Below are 23,477 nucleotides of genomic sequence, written 5' to 3' on the forward strand. Positions count from 1 at the left end.
CACTCTGAGATACTGTGAACAACTCTATTTATGCTTTGAATGGCTTCAGTCAATGCGAAATAGTAGTTGTTTACTAAAAATATGCAGTTGCCTTGCTTTTCTAAGCTTTTTTTGCCCTTTTGTTGTACACGTTATGCCCATTTGAACTCTTATCATGCCCATTAAATTTTGTTGTGCTCGTTTTACTTTAAACATGTTCATTATGCAAACTGGAGGTAAATTTGAACCCCATATAAGTATATAGTTTTGTCAAATATTGTGGTTTTGAACACATCATTTAATTAACAATGCATTTTGTGCCTTTCGTTTGATTAATAATATGTTTTCTGCTACTCATTGATGCTCCGTATCAAAATAAATTATTTGTGCAAGTTTTGAAGTTAATTTCTGACCCTTTTTAATCATTTGTGCACTGTATCACTCACCCTGCTCAATATACCTTCACTGTCAACTCTGCATCTAATGGTTTGAAGAAGTTGTACTCAATCTTGTTTCGGTCACCATGTGACTCGTCTGTTCAGGATAAAACAGATGAACAGTTGTGAGTTCAGTTCAAGCAGCTTTATTACATGCAAACATATTAGGACTGAGGCTTAGTAACTTAACCTTAAATAAACTTATAAACAGACTGACTACTGCACTCATACATGTTAACACTTTGGTTGTTCTCTCAAAATGGTACTGCTACCTGCACGTGCTCACTATTTATATGCACGTGCCTACACTTGGAAATGCTTCTTAAAGTTAGAACACATGCTCTCCTCTAAACTAACTAACATCTGGATTGAGTTAAACACCTCCTTTCTACTTAGTGTATCTTTATCTTTCCATCTTCTGCTAATGGCTTTCTTTCCTGCCAGAACTTTTGTGTTAAGTACATCTATGTCTGTTCTATTCTACTCCATCCTTTCTGGTAGTCCTGAAAAGTATGTCGCTATTAAGAGTTCCCCTCTACTCAGCCACATATGTTGCACATTTCTTGCAAACACTGTCTATATTCAAATATAACATTTAAATACAAGATGGAAACCATGTTTTAGATGTATTTTTGAACTGGAAAATGGTTTGTTTATGTTTATGTTCATGTTACATTTTGTTTTGATTGCGATTTTTATGTAAATATACAGTGTAGTGAGATCATCACTTTGGTTAGCCCTTGTAGCAATATAGTGATAGGACTTGCTGATTTGTTTAAAGCCGTTTGGCAACGGCGTTCATGTTTTAGTCGTTTTATTGTTTTTAGATTGTTCTTACACTGTTCCTTTAAGCAGAACAAGGAGGGAATGTCAATGTGTTAACAATTAACCAATTATTGTTTAATTTTTTGGTTTGAGCGCCAAAAGTTTTTGCATATAAGTATTCCAGTTTTAATGTTTTATTACACCTGAAGAAGCGTAGCATAGCTACGTGAAAGCGCTTGTGTTCCTGTTTCTAATAAAGAAGATTTTTTACTCAGTGAGGACTTTCGTGTGGTGACTCCAGTGGATGTTGTATTACTAAGTCCTTCCAGTTTTTTCCAAGGGGAGTCTTTGTTTTCCTGCTACAGTTCGTGGATTTTTTTCTTTGGTTGCTGTGCTGCCTGCAGGATTTACACATGGAGCATAATGACATAGAGTTGGATTTTCATCCAGAGACGAGGACAACTGTTTTACCGGCTTGGGATTCCCTCAAGCATTGTACTGAAAATCCTTTATTGACTCTGGAACTGACAAATCAAACAAATGTTCTGCCAACTACTCCTAATGGTGAGAATGTCATTGAGTTTAATAGACTTTATAAAATACTGCAAGATGATTTATATCAGTTACAAAGACTAGCATGGCAGAGACTGCATCTAGAGGCATGTATACATTTTAAAATAGTGCCTAGAGGCATGCGTGTTTTTTGTATGCCCTCCTATGGGGACAGTCATCCCTTGTTATTGAGAAAATGGCAGGATCTCAATATATAACTGGGCTTCAGTTATATCAATCTGTTACTAGAGTATTTTTCTCCATTAGAAATTGAGCTAAGAAATAAGATAGATCTACAACATCAAGTTATGATTGAATGTTTCAAGACTGAATACTTTACAAACAGACTAGATTCTCTTTGGGCCCAGGTCCATTCATTTAGTGAAAGATTGAAGACTGTCAAGCATAAAAAACTCATAAGGGATGCTAATGACTTTGCCAATGGTCAGGTCTTTGTATGGCCTAGAAATGAGAATGCACGAATAGAGAATATACCTAAAGATGGATCGCAAAGCAATGTTTCCAGTTTTCCACTGGCTTCAACTGCAGATTCCAGCAATGAAGCCATTTTGGCCCATCCTGCTTCATCTATGGCCAACAAAATGGCTAAAACAGTATCAATGTCCAACAATCTTGCTCCTATTTCTGTCAATGATGTTAGTTTGGACAGTGGTACACCCCCCCCCCAATCAACAGGCAGCTAGAGCATTTTTACTAGCAGGTGCTAAACCCAAGGATACTTCTTCTGCTAGTAACTGTTTTTTACCTTTCCCGGTCAAGCAACAGCCAGGCTGGAGAGGTCGGTCGAACAGCAGAGGACCGAGGAAAAGAAAGGGTTCCGAAGAAAAGTATACAAACACAAGGAAACAAAGAAATTGAACTCTTTAGTATGCAATATATCTGATTATGTTTTGTCTGAATCAGACCTTTCTTTATTAGAGAAAGGCCTTAATTTCATTCCCTCACAAGTCAGTTTTCTGAGTGATGTTTTAATAGATTTGAGGTTATTTTGCCGCAATGTCTCATTGAAGATTTTATTTAAAAACAACAATGCTTTAGACACCAAAACTCTAAAGAATTTATTCAGAGTTAAAAGCAGTTTCACTCCGTTTATGCCACACAATGTGGAGAGTTTCTTAAAAATGTGTGAGAAGGATTTTTATGAATGGTTTGGATCTAAAAAGAAAAGGTGTTGTTTTTTCAATGTTAGTAAAGATGAACAGAAGTCTATCCAATCCCTGAAGAATAATAGCCATATCATTGTTAAACCAGCTGATAAGGGCGGGGCAGTGGTCATTTTGAATTCCTCAGAGTATTCTGACACTATGAACAGTATGTTATTAGATGATAAGGTTTATGAAATAATTACTAGAGAGAAGGTTCATAAAATTGTTAAAATGTTGCATAGCAATCTTCACGACCTTTTGATGTGTGGCCAGATAAGTTGTGAACTATTTGAGTACTTTTTAATAGAATTCCCCACTATCCCCATAATCAAAGGTCTACCAAAAATACACAAAGGTATTAAACCAGTACCAATGAGACCCATAGTCTCTGGTGAACAATGGATAACTTCCACCATTTCATCTTTTGTGGAAGGGCTATTACGACCCTTGGTGGATGACATCCCTGTCATTTTGAAAGATTCTTACCAACTTGTTGAGTTCTTTAAAGATTTTGAGTTAGAGAAGAGGGGAACAGCTTTGTTATTAGTAACTATGGATGTTAAGAATCTTTTCACTAGTATTCCCAATGATCTGGGGATTCAGGCCATCAGAGAGATTCTTGTTACCATTTCAGGCTATAGTGGTAATAGACAAATTCTGATTAGTAGCCTTCTCAAAATGATACTTGACAACAATGTTTTCCTATTTCAGGACCAGTTATATCTGCAAAAATGGGGGGTTGCCATGGGCACCCCCTGTGCGAATAGTTACGCTAACCTTGTAGTCCATCATTGGGAGCTTAACCATCTGTTTACACATGCAGATTACAGTAAAATAAAAATGTACAAGAGGTTTGTTGATGACGTCCTCTTTGTATGGGAGGGCACAGAAGCAGAATGTCTGGATTTTATTACAGAATTAGAAACCACTACTACATTCTTAAGGTTCACAGCGGAAATATCTCCATATCGGGCACACTTTTTGGATTTAACGTTGGAACTGAATGGCAATAGGATCGCCACTTCTCTGTATAGAAAACCCACCTGGAGGAACACACTTTTACGTTTTGAATGTATGCACCCCAGGTTTACCTTTAAAGGGATAGCTTTAAGTCAAATGTATAGAATATGCAGAATATGCAGTGACAGGAATGCTATAAATTCAGAACTTAGTAAATTGGAAGATTTACTTAAAGAAAGGGGTTATCCCCCCAAGTTAATAAATGAATGTAAGCAGGAAGTCATCTTGAAAGTATTGGACAGGACAGATGAATTTGATTCAAGTGGGAATATCCCTTCATTCCATACTACGAAAAATGAACAGTTTACTGATAGATTGAGTTATGTAACTAAGTACACCAGTGATGTTGTCAACCTAAATAAAATCATTAATAGAAATTGGAATGTTTTGATTATGGATTCGTTCACCAGGACAATTGTGGGTGATTATCCTAGGTTTAGCTACAAGACCTGTCACAATCTGAAACAATCCTTATGTTTAGAACAGACCTTTTCATTAAACAACAGTCTTAGTGACTCTCAGGGTACCTTCCCATGCGGACATTGTCACATGTGTCCTTTTATATCTAAAAATGTTTGTTTTTCACATCCTGATGGATTTTTTACTTTTATGCCTAGATTTCGTAGTGACTGCAATAGTACAAACTTAGTCTATTTAGCAACGTGCGACTTCTGTGAAGTATTCTATGTAGGTCTCACGAAGAGGAGACTTCGTGATAGGGTCTACAACCATTGCTATGACATCAAGAAAGGACATGAAAGCAACGCTCTAGCCAAACATATAGTAGAATACAGTACACACAGGTTTAGTTTTATGGTCCTGGAGCTACTACCCATTAATAAAAGGGAAGGAGATAATATGAACCAGTTGGCTGTTAGGGAACTCAAATGGATACTTACTTTGAAAGCTCATATACATCCTGGTATCAATCAGTTTGTATCTGTCAAACCTGTTCTTAATAACAGAAAGTTGTAAATTTATGACATCTGGCTTCAGGTTCCCTTAACCATTTTTACAGCCTCTTTGTTTTTCCCCTCATGTGGGGCTAGAATAGATGGTTCAGACTTAAAGTGTTTTAATAAAATATAATCTGTTTCATGACTTCGTTGCATCTGTTGGTCGTTCTCCAGGCTACACATGCATCTTAGTCACCTCCGTTTTCATGTCAGTCATGCAGTTAGATTTAGATCCTTGTTTGATCCTTCATCCAACCTCCTACCATGTTTACCTATACTCTTTCCGGACACTTAGATCACGTGTCCCTTGTGGATCATGACATTATAAGTAGTCATATGTTACCATACACAGTATTTCTTGCTTTTAGCCTTTATAAGGCGAAGATTGCTTGACTTAGACTTATAATTTTCTCCTTTGAGTAAGATCCCTTGGCCCTGTATGTATTCCATTTGGTTATTATATGCACTATGTGGGAGTTTTAGCGCATGATGTTTCAGTAATGGTTTTTGGATGGTAAATAATTTTTGTTATTTTTGTATATATATTTCTCATGTACTATGTTCGCGTGTAGTGCATTAGCCCATTTTTTTCATGGTTGCAATGGATATGCGGCGCATTGGCTAATGAGGTGCGCCTATTGCTTGAATAGTGACTAGCTTAGGCACACACCCCTGTTCTCCAGCATGGCTCAATAGTTTCCTGATAGGGTTTGTTATATGGGCGCATGTCCGCAGAGGCGGAGCGTTCCTTCTCTAAATATAGTTGTTGCTCCTAGTTCACCTCATAATGTTTTATTTTAATATCTCATTTTGATGTTGCAGCTGAGTTGCTGGGTTTACTCAGCAAAAGCGTAGACTTCGAAGTCTGGTACATATGGACTTTGATAGTATTATGTTACCGGAGAGCTGTTTGTATGAATAAACTGACAGCTATATGTTCTACTATCCCCTGTGTTTATAAACAGTACAGGTGAGCAAGCGGTTTTATACACTCGGAATGCTGTCCGATTTATTGTACTATCCTTATTTGCTGGACTAAGTTTGTTTGCAAGATAGTTTTTTGTAGAGTATTTGCATATGTTTGCAATGTTGTTTTAGGGACCATTTGCGACCAAACAATGATTTTAAAATAATATGGAAAATATGACTCAGATGCATTTTCAAATTGGGAATTGTTTTTTTCTGATGTTGCAGCCGAGCTGTTGTGTTTACTCAGCAACAGCGTAGATCTTGAAGTCTGTACGCATATGGACTTTGATGTTATTAAGCTAGCAGAGAGCTGTTTTTATGGATAAACCGACAGCTATATGTTGTACCATTTTTTGTGTTTGTAAATAGTTTAGGTGAGCAAGCTGCTTCACATATTCGGACTGCTGTCCTGCACTATCTATACTTGTTGGATTAATTTTGAACGCAAGATAGTTTCATGTAGAGCACTTTTGTACGTTTGTAATGTTGTTTTAGGGACCATTTGTGACCAAACAACATTTAAATACAAGATGGAAACCATGTTTTAGATGTATTTTTGAACTGGAAAACGGTTTGTTTATGTTTATGTTCATGTTACATTTTGTTTTGATTGCGATTTTTATGTAAATATACAGTGTAGTGAGATCATCACTTTGGTTAGCCCTTGTAGCAATATAGTGATAGGACTTGCTGATTTGTTTAAAGCCGTTTGGTAACGGCGTTCATGTTTTAGTCGTTTTATTGTTTTTAGATTGTTCTTACACTGTTCCTTTAAGCAGAACAAGGAGGGAATGTCAATGTGTTAACAATTAACCAATTATTGTTTAATTTTTTGGTTTGAGCGCCAAAAGTTTTTGCATATAAGTATTCCAGTTTTAATGTTTTATTACACCTGAAGAAGCGTAGTATAGCTACGTGAAAGCGCTTGTGTTCCTGTTTCTAATAAAGAAGATTTTTTACTCAGTGAGGACTTTCGTGTGGTGACTCCAGTGGATGTTGTATTACTACTGTCTATATTCACCAAGTTTAGAGCATAATCAAAAAATATGGAGTCAGGATCTGGGATCACCTGAGTCACATCAGTATCAATTATTTGGGACACATTTTGTTCAAACTACCAGGAGTAGAAAACATTTGTGCAGATATTTCCACAAAAAAAAAACAAAAAATAAAAAAATAAATAAAAAAATAAAAAATAACATTTCCTTATCCTAAATGCTTTGAGCCCCATATAGATCTCAGCCCACTGTTTCTCAGTGTAGGTGATTCCCGAAAGCCCCCTGCCCAGAAAACCACTGTGAAAAACTTCTCTAAAGCAAATTTCACACTCCTCAAAACCGAGGTGGAATCCTTCAAAGCCCCCGGGCCTGTGGAAAATACGGCCCAGACTGCAGAATCCTTTATAAACGCATTCTATGAACACCTTCAGGAATGCATGGATCATGCAATCCCAAATAAAACCAAGACCCAATCCTCCAAAGTTAGGCGTCCTGTCTGGTGGACCCCAGCCATAAACAAACTATACAATAGAAGGAGGAAGCTACTACATGATAGAGAAAAATCCCCAAAAGGGAAGGCATCTCTGATCAGTATTAGCAAAAAACTACGGGCACTCATAAAATCGTCTAAGGCCAGCTTCGAGAGAAAAATTACACAGGACACTAAGGATAATCACAAGGCTTTCTTTAGTTATGTTAGGAACCTGGGTGGGAATTCCCAGATATGCTCAGAATTAGTCCAAAATGACAAAAAATACACCAAACCCACAGACATTGCCAACATCCTAGCTGACAGGTTCAGCGCAAACTTCTCCCCCCCCTTTCCCACCAAAAGGGCAAATATCTATCCCAGCAGAGTGCTGCCCCCCTGACATCTCAGATGCTCAGGTAAGAGCCACCCTCTCCAAAGCAAAAAACACAGCATCAATGGGACCAGATGGTGTCCCGGACTGCGTCCTACATGAACTCCAAGAAGAACTAAACCCAAACATAAAACTACTGTTCAGTCTCAGCCTTACTACAGGATATGTACCCAAAGAGTGGCGTACAGCAACAGTGGTCCCTCTCCACAAAGGTGGTGCCTCAACGGATCCTGGAAACTATCGCCCCATAAGGTTGACTAGCTTGGTCTGCAAAGCTATGGAAAGGATCATCATGGACCTCATAAATAAAGATATTGGGGACCTACAGACACTGGATCCTACCCAGTTTGGCTTTGTTAAGGGCAGATCCTGCCTCTTAAACCTGGTCGATTTCTTTGAAACAGTCACCAAGGCCATTGACGAGGGGAAGGTGGTCCACATAGCCTACCTGGACCTTGCAAAAGCCTTCGATACAATACCCCACTCGGGCATTATAGATAAGCTCACCAGCTTAAATATAACCCCCTATGTCACTAGATGGGTTGCAAACTGGCTCATGGACAGAAACCACATGGTTAGAATTGCTGGAGCCATGTCAGACTCCAAACCAGTTACAAGTGGCATCCCACAAGGCTCAGTCCTGGGACCTCTCTTGTTCGGTATATATTTCTCGGAGGTACAGGCTAACACGGAAGGACTGTGGCTGACCAAGTTCGCAGATGACTGCAAACTGGGCTCCATAATAGACTCTCCAGCTGACACAAGCATCCTACAAAAGGGCCTCATAGAAACAGACAACTGGTGCCAGAGCCATGGCCTCAAGCTAAACGCCAAAAAGTGTATAGTCATCCCCTTTGGCAAAAACAAAGTGCCCACAAATTACCACATAGGTGGTAATCCATTAAGTATGGAAGAAGTAATTAGGGACCTGGGGACCCAAGTTGATAGCAATCTCTCATTTGACAACCACGTGGCCAAAGTGGTTAGAAAAACATTTTATATAGCCCACCTAATCATGAAAGGATTCACATCTAGATCAGGGGAGGTCATCGTGCCTCTTTACTCATCCCTCATCAGGCCCATAATTGAGTACAATGCCCCTTTTGGGATGTACCTTACCAGACACCTGCAGCAACTGGAAAGACCCCAAAAGTACCTCACCAAGAGGATCAAAGGGCTCAAACAGATGCCATATGCTGCCATATGCTAAAGAAACTCCAGCTCTACTCAGTGGCATACCGCCTGCTCAGAGGCGATCTGTGCCTGACGTATAAAGCCATGTCCAGCCTGGAATTAATGGACATGCTGCACCTCAGAAAATCCAAATCCCATCGAGCTACGCGCTTGAGAGACTTGAACCTCAACACTGAAATAAATAGGACATGCTGGAGGGATAGATTCATAACCCAGAGGCTCCCTTCACTCTGGAATAAAATCCCAGTCCAGGTTAGGCAGAGTCTCTCATTGACTCTCTTCAAGAGGAATCTTGATGAGTGGATGGGAGATAGTAGGTTTACCCCGGGTATCACTTCTGTGTCACTGTTAGACAGAGGCACAGTATACTAACCTCAAAAAAGGGCATAGCAAAATTAATTTAAAATGGGTGGCGAAAGCCAAACACACTCTGGCTAGGCTTATAAATACCCTAGGGCAGATAGCCTAGTATGAACCTATGAACCTATGAACCTATGAACCATCCTATTAACTTTAATTTGAGCTTTAATTTCATCCCTTCAGCTACTTTATTTAACTTAGAGATTAATCCTTTTTTCTTAAATGTTGGAAGTCTAATAACTTCCAATATTCTGCCTCACTCTGGGAATTCAGGTTGAGCATTAAATTTATTTTCAGTCTTATATGTATTTTCCTAACGGTCCTGTGCATCATGTAATAATAACTTTCATCCACTATCCTATGTCAAAAAGGCTAATCCTTTATCTAGATATTTCCAGTGACAGACTTTTTAATGTCTTTTTACCTATTTCAAAAATGGCTGGATTCCTCTGGCTAGCGAAACTCCTACCTTAGTGGGAAAGTACCAGTCTATTACTATTTTAAGATTTTTCTTATTCCAGTAGCCGTACATATCTTTCACTAATTTGATTCAAGATACTTGTTTTATGGTCCTTATTTATAACTCAGGGAAATGTCCTAGTCCCTATGGTGTCCTGAGATTAACTGAGTCCATATTTCCTTTCAGCTAGGCAGCTCTGTGTGACTAATTCACTGACAGGGTATTTTAAGTTGATCTGCCCTCCAGTCTGCTCAGGACTGTTACACCCACAATCCTCCCTTTCCCCTTGTGAGTAACATTTGATCCCAGGGTGCTCTAGGCTTATCCCATTCCCATACATAGTCCCTCATGGCATTATTTATATCTCTAAAAACTCTGTCCTGGAGGTAATGATAAAGTCTTAAAGTAATATAAAGATTCTGAAACTATAAACTTCTGAACTGCCTGCACTTTCTGGACCAAAGTCAGGTCAGACATGATTATTTTTTTTTTATCTTCTGCTTAATATTTTATTTTAATGTCTAATAAGTTACTTAAAAGGATTCCTCATCTCCTTGTTATGTTTCTTGAATTATCAATAGTGTTTTTAAAATATTATCAAATATTTGCATGCCCCTTATAAATCTACACTGATCCATATCAGCCAATTGAGGAATCATCTCAGCTGCTCTGGATGCCATCATGAATTTGTAGTCTTGGTTTAAGGCAGATATTTGCCTAAATGAATGTGTAAGCTGTAGGCCCTTACTCAACTTTAGAATGGGTGAAATCGTTGGCTTATTTAAATAGGAGGGGATCACCTATGTGAGCAGAACTTCATTCAGCACCACTAGTAACTTTATACTCATTTGTTCCCATCCTAACTTATATATATATTTTTAATAAACATCTTTATTAAATTATCATGTACGACATAGGCAATCTTATATTTATATAAATTAAAAAAAGCATTGACACCACTTATCCAGTCATTGTCGGTTATGCATTATATGCCTCATTCAAATCCTGCCTCTTAAACCTCATTCCTTCTCTGCATATATTGTTCCCACAATTCCCATTTTTTTTACTATGTAGTTTGCTCTTTCCCTTTTCTAAAGATCCCAATTCCAGTTGTTTTATCTCTGTTACTATATTCACTCCTTCTAGTAAAGTTGGTCTAGACTTTGATTTCCATTTTCTAGTAATTGCTTTTTTGGCAGCCACCATAATTAGACTCATCAAGGCTTTACTATGTCTAGGCAATTTCAATTCTGTATCATAACTCAAAAATATCATCTCCCCAGTCAATCCCATCTACTCACCCAGCATTTCCAACAGAGCAGTCCACAGGGAATCTCTAAAGTCTGTCAGCTCATTACATTCCCAAAAAATATGTTCTCACTTCCCAACCACCGCTTTCTTGCACGTCACACCGCCAACATCTGCTATCCACCTGAGGAATAATTCTTTGGATTCTTGGGGTATAAAAATACCTATGTAAATACTTCCAGGCAAATATCCTAAATCATCTAGACTTTGTTGCATATTTGGGAGATATACATATATCCCGCATTGTCTCTTTGTGAACTGCTTATCCAATCTCTCTTCACAATCCTTTCTAAGCTCCTCTGATTGATTCATATAATATCACACAATATTTTATATGCTCTATTAATTATTATGTTTTTTAATAGCAGCTTCTGTTCTAGATTCTATTAAAAACTCTACCAGTGCTGGACTTTCATTTAGGACACTCCGATTTCTTTCTCTTGGCCTATACTCTGATATCAATCCTTGATAGGGAAGGCAATCTCAAACCTTCTCTAACTTGCAGTCCAAATAAATTCTTGGCCTCTTCTCATTCTGTTACCTTTATCTTTGTAGTTATTTTCTCCCAATACCTTGGTTCCTTTGCCAGTTTTCTCCAATAAATTCCAGCCTCCTCTTGCCTATTATCTGTATCCCTAACCATAGTCATCCCTATCTGCAGAATCTCTTTTTTTCTATTCTTATGCTGGTTTAGTTCTTAGAATACTCCCTGTTATTTTATGAATATAATACTCTGTATGATTTTTGTTGTTCTCCTTAAGAGTCTGCATCCAAAATTCCAATCTCTCCTTATTTCCTGAGCTTCCCCCATGTCATCATCATTCCGTTCCACTTTGAATTATACAATTTCTGCTTGTGCTATGTAAAAGAGCATTAACTGTGTTGCTCTAAAATACCCCCTCAAATTGGGTAATGCTAGTCCACCTTGTTTTATTGGAAGAATCAACTTACCCACTTGACACTTGCTGCTTCCCTTCCCAGATAAAATCCTTCAACTCTTTTTAATTGCTATCCACAACTTTTCCTTTGGTTGACAAAATATGCCTGACCTATGTATAAGATTAAAGGGATGTAAGACATTTTAAATGTTTGTATCTTACTATCCATATCCATATAAAAAGCCTCCGGTTTCTCAGTTTTTGTATTATCTTCTGTTTAGTCTCTTCCTACATATCCTTAGCTGCCACAAGAGAGTCATTTCCAATCCATACTCCTAAATACTTCATTTTATCATGTCCCAATAAATATGGATATTATTGGACCAATTTGTGTGTAGATACATAATTTACCGTTATTGCCTTTGTTTTAGCTTAATTAATTTTGTATCCAAAGAAGATTTGAAACTGTCTTAAAATGTTCCACAACACTGTAATGACCTTTTCTGGTTTTGTCCTGTATAAAATATCATCTGCAAGTAGATCCAGATTTTCCTGACTACCATACCAATTATATGCTTGAATTTCTGAGTCCCTTATTTTCTTTGCCAGTGGCTCTAAATATAATGCAAACAACAAAGGAGAAAGTGGACAACACTGCCTGATTCCTCTACTCAAGCAGAAGTTATCAGAAAGGACCCTACCCACTTTAATTTTCACCTCCAATCCCTCATATATACTCCTAATCAATCTTATAAATGTATCAGGGAAAGCAAATGCTTCCATTGCCCTACTCATAAAGTCCCAGTATACTCTGCCAAATGCTTTCTCTGCATCAAGACCCACCCATAATAGGGTATTTTCTTACACTCTGCTTCCCTCTGAATCATCAATGTTCTGTTAATATTGTCAGTGTTTGTCTCCCCTCCTTAAAACCACTCCGATCCATATCTATCAACTTTGGTATCACTTTTGCCATTCCTATAGGCATTATAAACATAAACACTTTATAATCATGGCTTATTATTAAAATGGGCCTGTATGAAGCTAGATGCAATGGATCTTTATCCTCTTTAGGTATTACCATTACCACTGCTTTCTTTAAGGATGCTGGTACATCTCCTCCTGTTAAAATACTGTTAAACAAAACCTTCCAGATCTGTATCAGTTTTTTATCTCCAAGCATCCAAACTTCCATAGGAATGCCATCTATTCCTGGGGACTTTCCGGTAGATTAGTTATACATAGCCATTTTTATTTCATATCTTCCTATCCTGTTAGTAATTGAGCCTCATGTACCTTTAACCTTGGCATATTTACTGCTTCCCTAAACATTTCAATTTGTACTTTTTTTTATTTTCGTATTTCTCTGCTTATACAAACTTTAATAAAATGTCTGAAATATGTTTAGTACTTCTACAGGATCTCTTGTTATTTTTCTTGCTATAGGCTCCCTAAACTTGGTGACAGCCATTTCCACTTTCTGTTGCCTGAGTCGTTGTGTTAAAATATTTTGTCCTCTAGAATTATCAAAAAACAGTTGCTTAATAGCAATCTTTCTAAATGTGTGCATATTATCAAGGTAATCCCTTATTTTCTGTTTAGCATTCTGCAGTTGTTCCTTTTCTTATTCTGAGAGATGCCCCCTATTGTGCAATACTTTAACATTTGTCAATCCCTCTAAACAATTCTTGTTACTTCTTGACCATATCTCCCTTTCCTTTATTTCTACCCTAGTTTTAAACTCCACTTTAATTTTATCCCACTCCCTAGCTATATTTTCAGAAGAAATTTCTATCTTTTCTAGTAGCTCCTGAATTCCAAAACCCATTCCTTAAATTCCTCTATTTTTAACAGATAGGTGGGAAAATGCCAGTGTCACATTTTTATTTCATTGCCTTGCATTTTTATTTTAGTTATTATTGGTGCATTATCTGAAATAGTTATTGGGTGTGGTTCAAGACCTTAATTAAATGCACATGTTCCTGTGAGATATACATTCTGTCTGGTCTAGTCCAGTTTTTGTATCTTGGAGAATAATATGCAAATTCACTCCAAACTTCTAGTAATTAATTCACATCTTCCATGCCAAATATTTTTATAAATTTCTTCAAAACTCTACCCTCTTTTATTATATTTTCCCTTCTAGGCCCCCAGACACATCTTCACTGTTGCAAACAAAATTTCAGTCTCCACCTATAAGTAATATTCCTTGCTGAAAACTGATTATTTCTCTCAGAATTTTCTTAAGCTCCATTATAGCAGTTTTAGGTCGAATGTAAATGCATGCCAGTGTAATTCTCCTCCCTTCCCTGTAGCCTCTTAGTACTATATAATTCCATTATTATATTTTTTCCTCTTCTATCACTATTGGAGCTTCTCTTGCAATTAATATAAATACTCCTCTATTCTTTTGCCCCATATATTCTGGTGAATAACCACCCTGAAACATTTCTTTATCAAATTCACATGTTCAATTCTTTCCAGGTATGTCTCCTGTAGCATAGCTATTTGTACTCTAATTTTTTTAATATAGTTCATTACTCTTTCTTTTTATATTTATCTGGAAGACCATTCAGAATGAAAGACATTACAGAAAGCATCATTTTCTCATATAGTTATTATTACCACTTTTTAAAGGTTATTCGTGTTAAGATACATGGTACAGCCTGTGCTATTATTAAGTGCTATTTAAGTTTGTCTATCTTTATACCTCTCCAAGCTGAGAAAACACTTGAATGCTCTCAGTAGACACTTTTTCCAAGCCATTTCTTTTTATCAAATTGTCTTCTAGTGACATGCAAACCAGACACAAAACTGCCAAGGATACCTTGTTTACCAGAAAAAAAACATTATAATAGTCAATATTATTTTTCATTTACATGCTTTGCAATACACATCTTACTGGATAAAACCTAGGGTCTTAACCCAGTCATTTCCCTATGCAAGCATGGAAAAAAGCAGACTGATTTTTCTTTTGTCATACTCTTTTAAGTAGACCTGTCCTCTTCCCCCTTCTCTTCTTCTTTTTTTCATTGCACGCCCCAACATTTCTTACAACTGAACAATGAAAAAGAGTGAAGAAGCGAGAAAAAAAAACAAAAAACAAAGGTATCTGTTTATATTAGTATCCCAATTGCATTTAAAAAAAAATGAAAAAAAAACTTTACTTCAAGTCTAATTGGTTTTGTCATTTCTTTAAAGCTCTTCCAGCTGGGAAAACTCCTGATTACTTAAAGAGAACATTATGTCCTAGCCAAGTTCTCTTTTCTTTTTTTTTCTTTTTCATCAGTGAATCCCCTTCCACTAAACTGTCTCCAGTTTCTCTTTATCAGATTGTCTCCATGGAGAGATGAGAACCAGACCGCCAGTTTCTCTTTATCAGATAGTTTCCATGAAAACACGAAAACCAGCTGCAGAATTGCTACTAAGTATACATGCATTTGTGAGAAAAAAGCCTCATAATTTTCAATAACCTTTTTCATTTACTTGTTCTCTCTTAAAACTAATCAATCTAAGGTCCTTAATCCAGTCATTTCCCCATGCAAGAATGGGAAAAAGAAACATTCATTTTAACTTTGTCATGCCTTTTTAACCAGGCTCTTTTTTACATTGCATTGCCTATATTTCTCAAAACTGTACAAGAAGAAAGAGAGAAGAGGAGAGAAAAATGAAAACAACAGCACCTGTTTACATTCCCCATTCCACTAAAGATAGCATGCAAAGAAAACCATATACCACAAATACAGTACTATTAAGAAAACATTTTCTTTACTTACAGTTAGTGCTCTCCCCTCTCTTCCCCAAAGCATTTTTCCAAACATTAATGACATGAAGTAGGGCACATACTTTTGAGTCCCCCACATATCCAAAAATTAAAAAAAAAAAATCCAATATTTCCAGATGTTTTTTTCCAGATTTTCTTGTTCTGTCATATTTCACAATATAATTATTGCACTGTAATCCCACATTAAGTTACTGGTTTTATTACTGTTCTTCCCATCATTCAAATCCTGTCTCTGCTTAATTTCCAATGTACTCTTGATTGTTCTAGTCAACTCTTGTGCTCCCTTCCATCCCTCCAACATTTTCTGTTGAAATACTGGAAAAGATTTCACAAGTACAGTCTATCTGGGGTCTTTATTACCAGTATAACAAGAAGCAGAATCTCCTTCATTTTACAGCTCACTTTTTGTTGGACAAACTTTAGTATTTCCTCCTTAGTATGCACTTTATCAAAAAATGATTTTGTCCCTCCATGGAAGAATACCTTAAAGACAGCTGGGTACAGCAGTTTGAATCTCACACCTGCATCCTGACATTCCCTGAATAGTGGAATGAATTTACTCTTCTACTTGGTGTACAATGAGTAATCATTGTCCACAAACAGTCTGCTGTCTCCCACTTTTCGTATTTTGTCCTTCTGCCACGATTTTGTCAGAATCAGCTACTTCTGCTTGTGGGATTGCATCTTTGCTATTAAAGGTCTAGGTTGCTTTCTTATAACTAGGTTTGGATCATACACATGATGTGCCCTTTCAGCTAACAACTCCTGCTGTGGAATAGCAGTCCAGTTGCTCATTTGTGCTTTCATAAAATTAATGCAGGCTGTTCCTCCCAGCTTCTCTGGTATAGCTAAAAATCTCACATTTTCTGTATGCTCTCTGACCTCTAATTCTGTTATTTTTGAATCGTCTCATCCTGAGCAGTCTCATATTCAGCCAGCCTTTTCTTCATTTCAACCTCTGATTTTTTTCAGTTTTTATCATCTCACCTGAATATCTGTTTAAACTTCCACCATTTTTACAGCCTTTTGTTGTTTGTATTGATATACTCCATCAGTGTTTTGTTTATTTTAGCCAGGTCTGTATGCAGTTGTCTTATATCTTCCTGTAGATTATTGAAAGTCATATTTGAAGGTTGCATTGCTTTTTGCTGAACAGCTGCAGAACTTTTCCCAGTCAGTGTTTCTTCCTCACTTTTTGTAGCTGAATTTCTTTCCAGGTCTTTTGTATTTCTTTATTCCTGGCATCCAGGTAGTGCACTTACTAGCCAGTTACTGATATTTACCCATAAATACATGTCTACTGGACTTCTCTGCTGAGTTTCTGTTCTTACACTTGGAGAACTAGAAATAAGTTGTTACTCATTGCGCGGCCATTTTGGAAGTCCCCAATTTACATACTTTGATGGGTATCCAGTCTAAACCCAATAATTTCCCACTCATCAGGGACTGAATTGGCCTCTTTAATTTATCTCTTGATAATGATCTCATTAACTCTGTTGTTTGAATTGGGGTCTCTTTTGGCAGGATAACCTCTTTCAGCAAATCTGTTAAAATTGTCTGCCTCACAGGTCCATCCTTTACCTCCTTATACAGATCTGCAAAAATTCCTGCAGATCCATCCAGCATTATACTTGGATCTTCTATGACTTGTTTTATCCTATTGCCCACAATGGCATGGACCCAACTCTCCACTGTCTTCTGCCTTACCCTTCATGCTTTGTACTTGTGGTGAGGGCCCCCCAAAATTACTTTTCTGTACTGTATCCTGTCCTGTGATACTCTTAATCAGTTTTATCATTCCATTAGTACAAATTTCTGTTATTCTCTTTTCATGTTAGAAGAATGTTGTAGTGTTTCGGTCCATTCCATTTTCTTTACCCAACCTTGTATTAATGACCACCCTCTGTTCCCTGCACTCTGTGATTTAAGTTCCATTATTCTCTTCCACCAAGTTTCAAATTTTATTTATTCATTGTTATTTATTTATTAACATTTATTGACATTTGATTACTGGAAAAGTATAACATCAACAATTTCGTGACTATATTACTGGAAAAGTCTTCTGAGTACAAGCCCATTTTCAGCTGAGGCTCAGGGGGAAAAGCTCCAAAGTATTACAAAACAGTTTAATAACAATAATTTTACAATCTTCAAAAATAAGACAAAACACATCTGCAGTTTAAATAATTGTCCAAATTAGACATAACATGAAAACATTGGTTAAGAATAGATACAAATTTTATGACAATGACTTAATATTTAAAGAAGGTTTATAGAGAAACTAAAGGTAAATTACTATAATACAAATTCAAATTGCGATATGAAGTGAAAGAATAGCGGGTTAATTGTATATTATGAGAGAAAGCCAGAGCAAAGAGTTTGATACACGCAAGGAAGTGAGTGAAGAAGGGAGAGTAAGAGGGTGTAAGGTATGAATAGGTATTAGCTCACATTTTGGGATATAGCTTATCTTGGTTTTGAGCAAGAACAGAGCCAGCTTTTGGCTGTGAAGTCTTTCAGAATAGTGTTGAAGGATGGGAGGGAGGGTATTGACCTGATGGATACAGGTAAGGAGTTCCAGGGCTTAGCAACATAGTACAAGTATAGACAATGCCCAGCAAATTTGATTGGTTTGTGGACAGACAGGAGTTTTTGGTCAATGGATTGTAATGACCAACTGGGAACATAGCTGTGTAGAATGGTATTTAGTGCCGGACAGGCAGCTGGATTCTGGATAATTTTGTAGGTGATTAGAAGCTATCTATATGGTAGCTGATAGGGTAGTTCTAACCAATTTAGGCTTTTTAGTGCTGTACAGTAGTGGGTTTTGAAAGGAGTATTTGCTGCAAATTTAACAACTTTGTTATAACATTGTCCAAGTTTTGCTTTTTGAGATGCCTGGAGTTTAGCAAGGATGGGAGACCATAAAGAAGTGTGGGTAGGAGATAAGTAATGGAAAGTAGTTTTAGTTGCAGTGGTGAGAAAGTTTTTGGCTCTATAAAGCATCCCTATGTTTTGATGAGTTTTTCTTATGAAATTTTGTATATGCAGGTTGAATTTAAGATTATCATCCACTATCATCTCTAATAATTTCCTATGAGAAGTGACTTCAAAGGTTGTATTATCAGAAGAGTGGACTTTAAATTTAGTTTTTTTCATGAGAAGGAATCTGGGGTAAAAAGTAGTAGCTTGTTTTTTTAGGGTTGAAGCATGAGTTGTGAGTTACAAATATGTTTTGGTGGCTGTTAAAGCTTCTGGAGTATTTTTTGGAGGTGTACCATGTTATCAGGTGTGCAAAAGAGTGTGGAGTCATATACATACTGTATTAGGTAGGCCTTTTGCATGGATGTAGGGAGGGTGTTGGTGACAATGTTAAAGAGGAGGGGACCAAGGACAGAGCTTTGCGGTACACTGGTGGTGACTGGGAGGTATTGAGTGCCATTTTACTGACTGATACCTATTGGATAGGCAGCTTTTAAGGCATAGAAGGTTGTGCTGAGACAGATATAACGAGGACAACTGAAGTAGAATTTTGCTGTGACAAACTATGCCAAAGACTTTAGACAAGTCTAGAAATAAGGAGGAGACTAGTTTGCATTATCTCTGGTTTTATTGACAATATCTATATAGGTTAGAAATGCAGAAGCCATGTTGTGTGGGGAATAACAATTCTTCCTGCAGGAGATGGTTTAGCAATTGTTTTTGAATACATTTTTCAAGTATTTTGGAGAGGGGGGTTAAGATTGCTATAGGTCTAAAGTCAGAAATGTCTGTTGAATTTCCTGCTTTGTGCATAGGGAAAATTACTGAAACAAATATAATATTTATTATACCTCTAGTGTTTATACTTCAGATGAGTAGCAAGTTTAAGATTCCTCTCAGGGGAGCATGATCTGACAGAACAGTTGGTAATACCTCAGATCCTTGTAGCATATATTTATATTTTCTCAGAATATAATTCCTGTTGATTCTTGAAAACCTAATAAGTGCCTTGGAGTAAATGGTATATGATAGTGTGAGCCCTTATCTCCCTTTACATATATCTTACACAGCAAGCATGTAAGTTAATATTTTGAAGTATCTCCCCAATATGTAGTATCTTACTGAATCTGTGGCCTGACTATACAACCCTGCACTCATGACTAAATTAAAATCTCCTGCCCACATGAACAAGCCTTCTTAGTAATTTAGTAGTTCCTGACAAAAGAGTTTTAACTCAGATAATTGGGATTTAGACAGCCTGTACATAGCATTTGTTCCACTACAGTACTAATCAATAAATCATTATTTTTTTCTTAAACTGTGATCCCGGCTACCATTTTATCCCGTGTTTTACAAGTAAATGGGATCTCCTATCTTTAAACAGAAGTATTGTGACAATTTACTACAGTTATTCATCATAACTATTGCAACATGATACTGTTTAATATTGTTGAAATATAGTGTGTTCTTCTGGTGAAACATTATTAAAATGACCATTTATTTTTAACAGAAGCAGTAAGACAATCACCAGTGCTCATCACCAGTTAAGAAAGATGCACTTTCTCGTAAGATTGATGAATCTGTGTGTGAAATTTCCTTTCCCAGCAAAGGAATAAAGGATTCACACTTCGTGCTTATACCTGCTTTAATGTAAATTCTGGGGAGTAATTCAGTTTTATAAGCTGAATATTTATCATTCGATATACATTGCATTTGTCTGGCCCGCATTGTATTTTCTACCAAGGTATTAGCTGGAAGTCAATATCTTCCAGGGTCTCCAGTCTCAGGTTACCTCGTCACGTCCTATTAGACACTACTTCCTCTCTAATTATCCAGGTCTCCACTCACTAGGATGTTGCTGTCTCTTTCTCCCTCATAGCTATTCATTTTAAATTACTTCTCTGCCTTAAGAGATTCACCTAACCATTCTGTACAGTAAATAACTTCATTTACTGCTGGCAGACAAGCATACTGGGATTTCACAAGCAGATCTTTCTTGTATACTATAAATGGATCTAGCCTAAACTCTTGTCCTTCCTTTACTATGTTTTGCCTGTCCCCTAATTGTTGTCCAAGCTATGGTCTCTTCTTTCTCTTTATTGATTGTTTTTGGTAGTCATGAATGGGAGTCAGCATCACTCTGCTCAGTCAAATTTTGCATGGCTTTACTTTGCTCCTCACCCTATCCCCATTCCCACTCAGCCCATATGAATAAATATATACTTAACCACATATCTCTCGACCAGTCATCAAACTCCATCTCAAAATTTCCCAACCAATCAATAAGCTCCAACTCACATTTCACAACCAGTCATAATCTACCTCACCTCCTCTACAACTGTCCATACTTCACACATCAGCTCTTCCCACCTCTAACAGTTCTACCTTTCTGAGTACTTCCTACAAATATATATTAATCACATCATGTCCCTCTTAATTACTCTCTTAATAACAATCTCTGCACTCCCAAATTCCATTCCATCTTTCATCCAACATTAAACTCTCTAAGTCACATCTATGCACAATGACAATACCAAATCAATTGCTCTTCCATTGCCTACCTATCTCCGTCCTCGTTGCATCACTCGACCTATCAGACAATTGGTCTGTTTATATTGCTGTCATCAGCAGATCACAAAGCCCCTCATTCTTCCATTTTCAAATAACTATATCAGCAATGTTCAGAAGCTACATAAAGAAAACAACTTAGCATGCAGGCAACAGTACATAATACAAATCAACCTTTTTACATACAAGTTTTCACTCTCTTGACAATCTAAATGATTTTGTGGTCAAACTGTACTACTTCACCCATAACTTAATGCTTTCTTGGAAATTCCACCTAAATCCAGGCCTACTCAGCCAAACTATCATACCTCATAATATCTCAAATCTTAAAAGCAACAAATTCTTAAAAATTATCAGCATTAATGCATGTAGCATAAATAATAAATGGTTTACACTTGAAAGCTGGCTCAGTAGTGAACAAATCTACATAGGTGCTATTTCTGAAACATGGACCAAAGATGACTTCTGTCCTTCAAACTACATATGCACTAATTATAGAATCTTCACTGACAGTGGACCAGGACACTGGGCAGGTGATGGCAGTATGCATCATGTGTCCAGCAATCAGTATTATGACACACAGGGCAGCAAGCTCCCAGGATGACAAAATGCCTAGGTGGATTCTTGTTCACATAACAAAATATAGGTACCAACATCTGCATATAATATCAGTTTATATGCTACCCCCATCCTATGCCACCTTAATCCAGCAAACACTTCAAAACATGCTTCCCTAAGGCTTTTTCAAAAGCTGAATTATTTTAAGAACCATAAGTTCATAGGTATATACTATGCTAATGACTACCAGGGCCTTTATAAGCCTAGTTGTGCAACCCAATCCAATTGTGTCCCTATGTATTATGGGTGTTTATTAGCGAGGGGGGGTTATGTTAGTTAGAACATTTCTAGAGGATATGGGGAGAGTATGTTAGTTTGGACATTACTGTCTGATTCCGACTGTCAGAGACATGGGACCCAGACCCAGGGTGAATTTCCAATTTCCCATCCAATAGTCAAGGCTAAGCTTAAATAGGGTTAGGGATGGACTCTGCTTTACATGGATGGGGAACCTGTTCCAGTGCACGGGGATCATCTGAGACAGATATATGTCTCACCACCATATGTCACAAGCAAAATTTAAATCCTTGAATCTAGTGGTTCTGAGGTTTCATTTTGTGGATGTGGAGAAGGTCTGCCAGAGGTGGATCTGAGGATGCCTTGTATGCCAGGCATAGATCACCTCTCAGTAGCTTGTAGGAGACTGAGTATAGAGGCAGACCTTTAAGGTGATCTATATATGATGATCTGCTTATACCCTGGATTCTTTTGGTAATGAACCTTTATGGGCATTCTAGCTGTTGCATATATCTGGTCAGCTACATGATGAAGGGGACATTATAATCAATGATGGGTCTGATAAAGGTCGAATACAGTGGCACTATGACTTCCTTGGACCTGGATGTCATGCCCTTACTTATATGTTGGGCAACATAGAATGATTTTCTTTCTACCTTGGCCACATCTTGCTCAAAGACCAGATTATGTCTACATATGTTCCCAGATTCCTGACTACTAGGTGTCTTATTGATGGAGTAATTAGCTTGGGTGGCAGTTTTCCCAAAAAACACTATAATGCATTTCTTGGCATTGAGTTTTAATTTGTGACTTTGGCACCAGTCATTTGTCATTGTTAAACCCTCTTGTAAGATGTTTGTTTCATAGGGGTTTCTATGATAGCTCCCAATTTGCAGTCATCTGTGTTCTTGGTCAGCCAAAGACCCTTGACATTACCCTTTACCTCTGAGAAGTCAATTCCAAATAGAAGCGATTCTAGCACAGAACCCTGAGGTACCCCACTGGTGACTGGCCTCTAACTTGAGATGGTCTCATCTATCCTGATGTCATGTCTGTGAGCTAGCTGGCAATCCAGTGAGTTATGTAGGGGTTTATGCCCAATTCAGTGCATTTGTCAACTATACCCCAGTGGGGTATTTTATTGAATGCCTTAGCGAGGTTTAGGTAGGAGGTATACACGTTTTTTTGCCTTATTCATTGGCTTGGTGACCTTCTCAAAGAAGTCCACCAGGTTTAGTAGGCAGGACATTCCCTTGACAAAGCCAAAACAGATTAGGTCTAGTCTCTAAAGGTTGCCTATATCTTGGTTGATCATTTCCATTATAATTTGTTACATGGTTTGCATATCAGATTAGTCAGAGTAATAGGCCTGTAGTTTCTGGA

Source organism: Protopterus annectens, chromosome 1.part1, assembly GCF_019279795.1.
Source record: "Protopterus annectens isolate FY-2018-M chromosome 1.part1, PAN1.0, whole genome shotgun sequence".
NCBI classification, from domain to species: Eukaryota; Metazoa; Chordata; order Ceratodontiformes; family Protopteridae; genus Protopterus; species Protopterus annectens.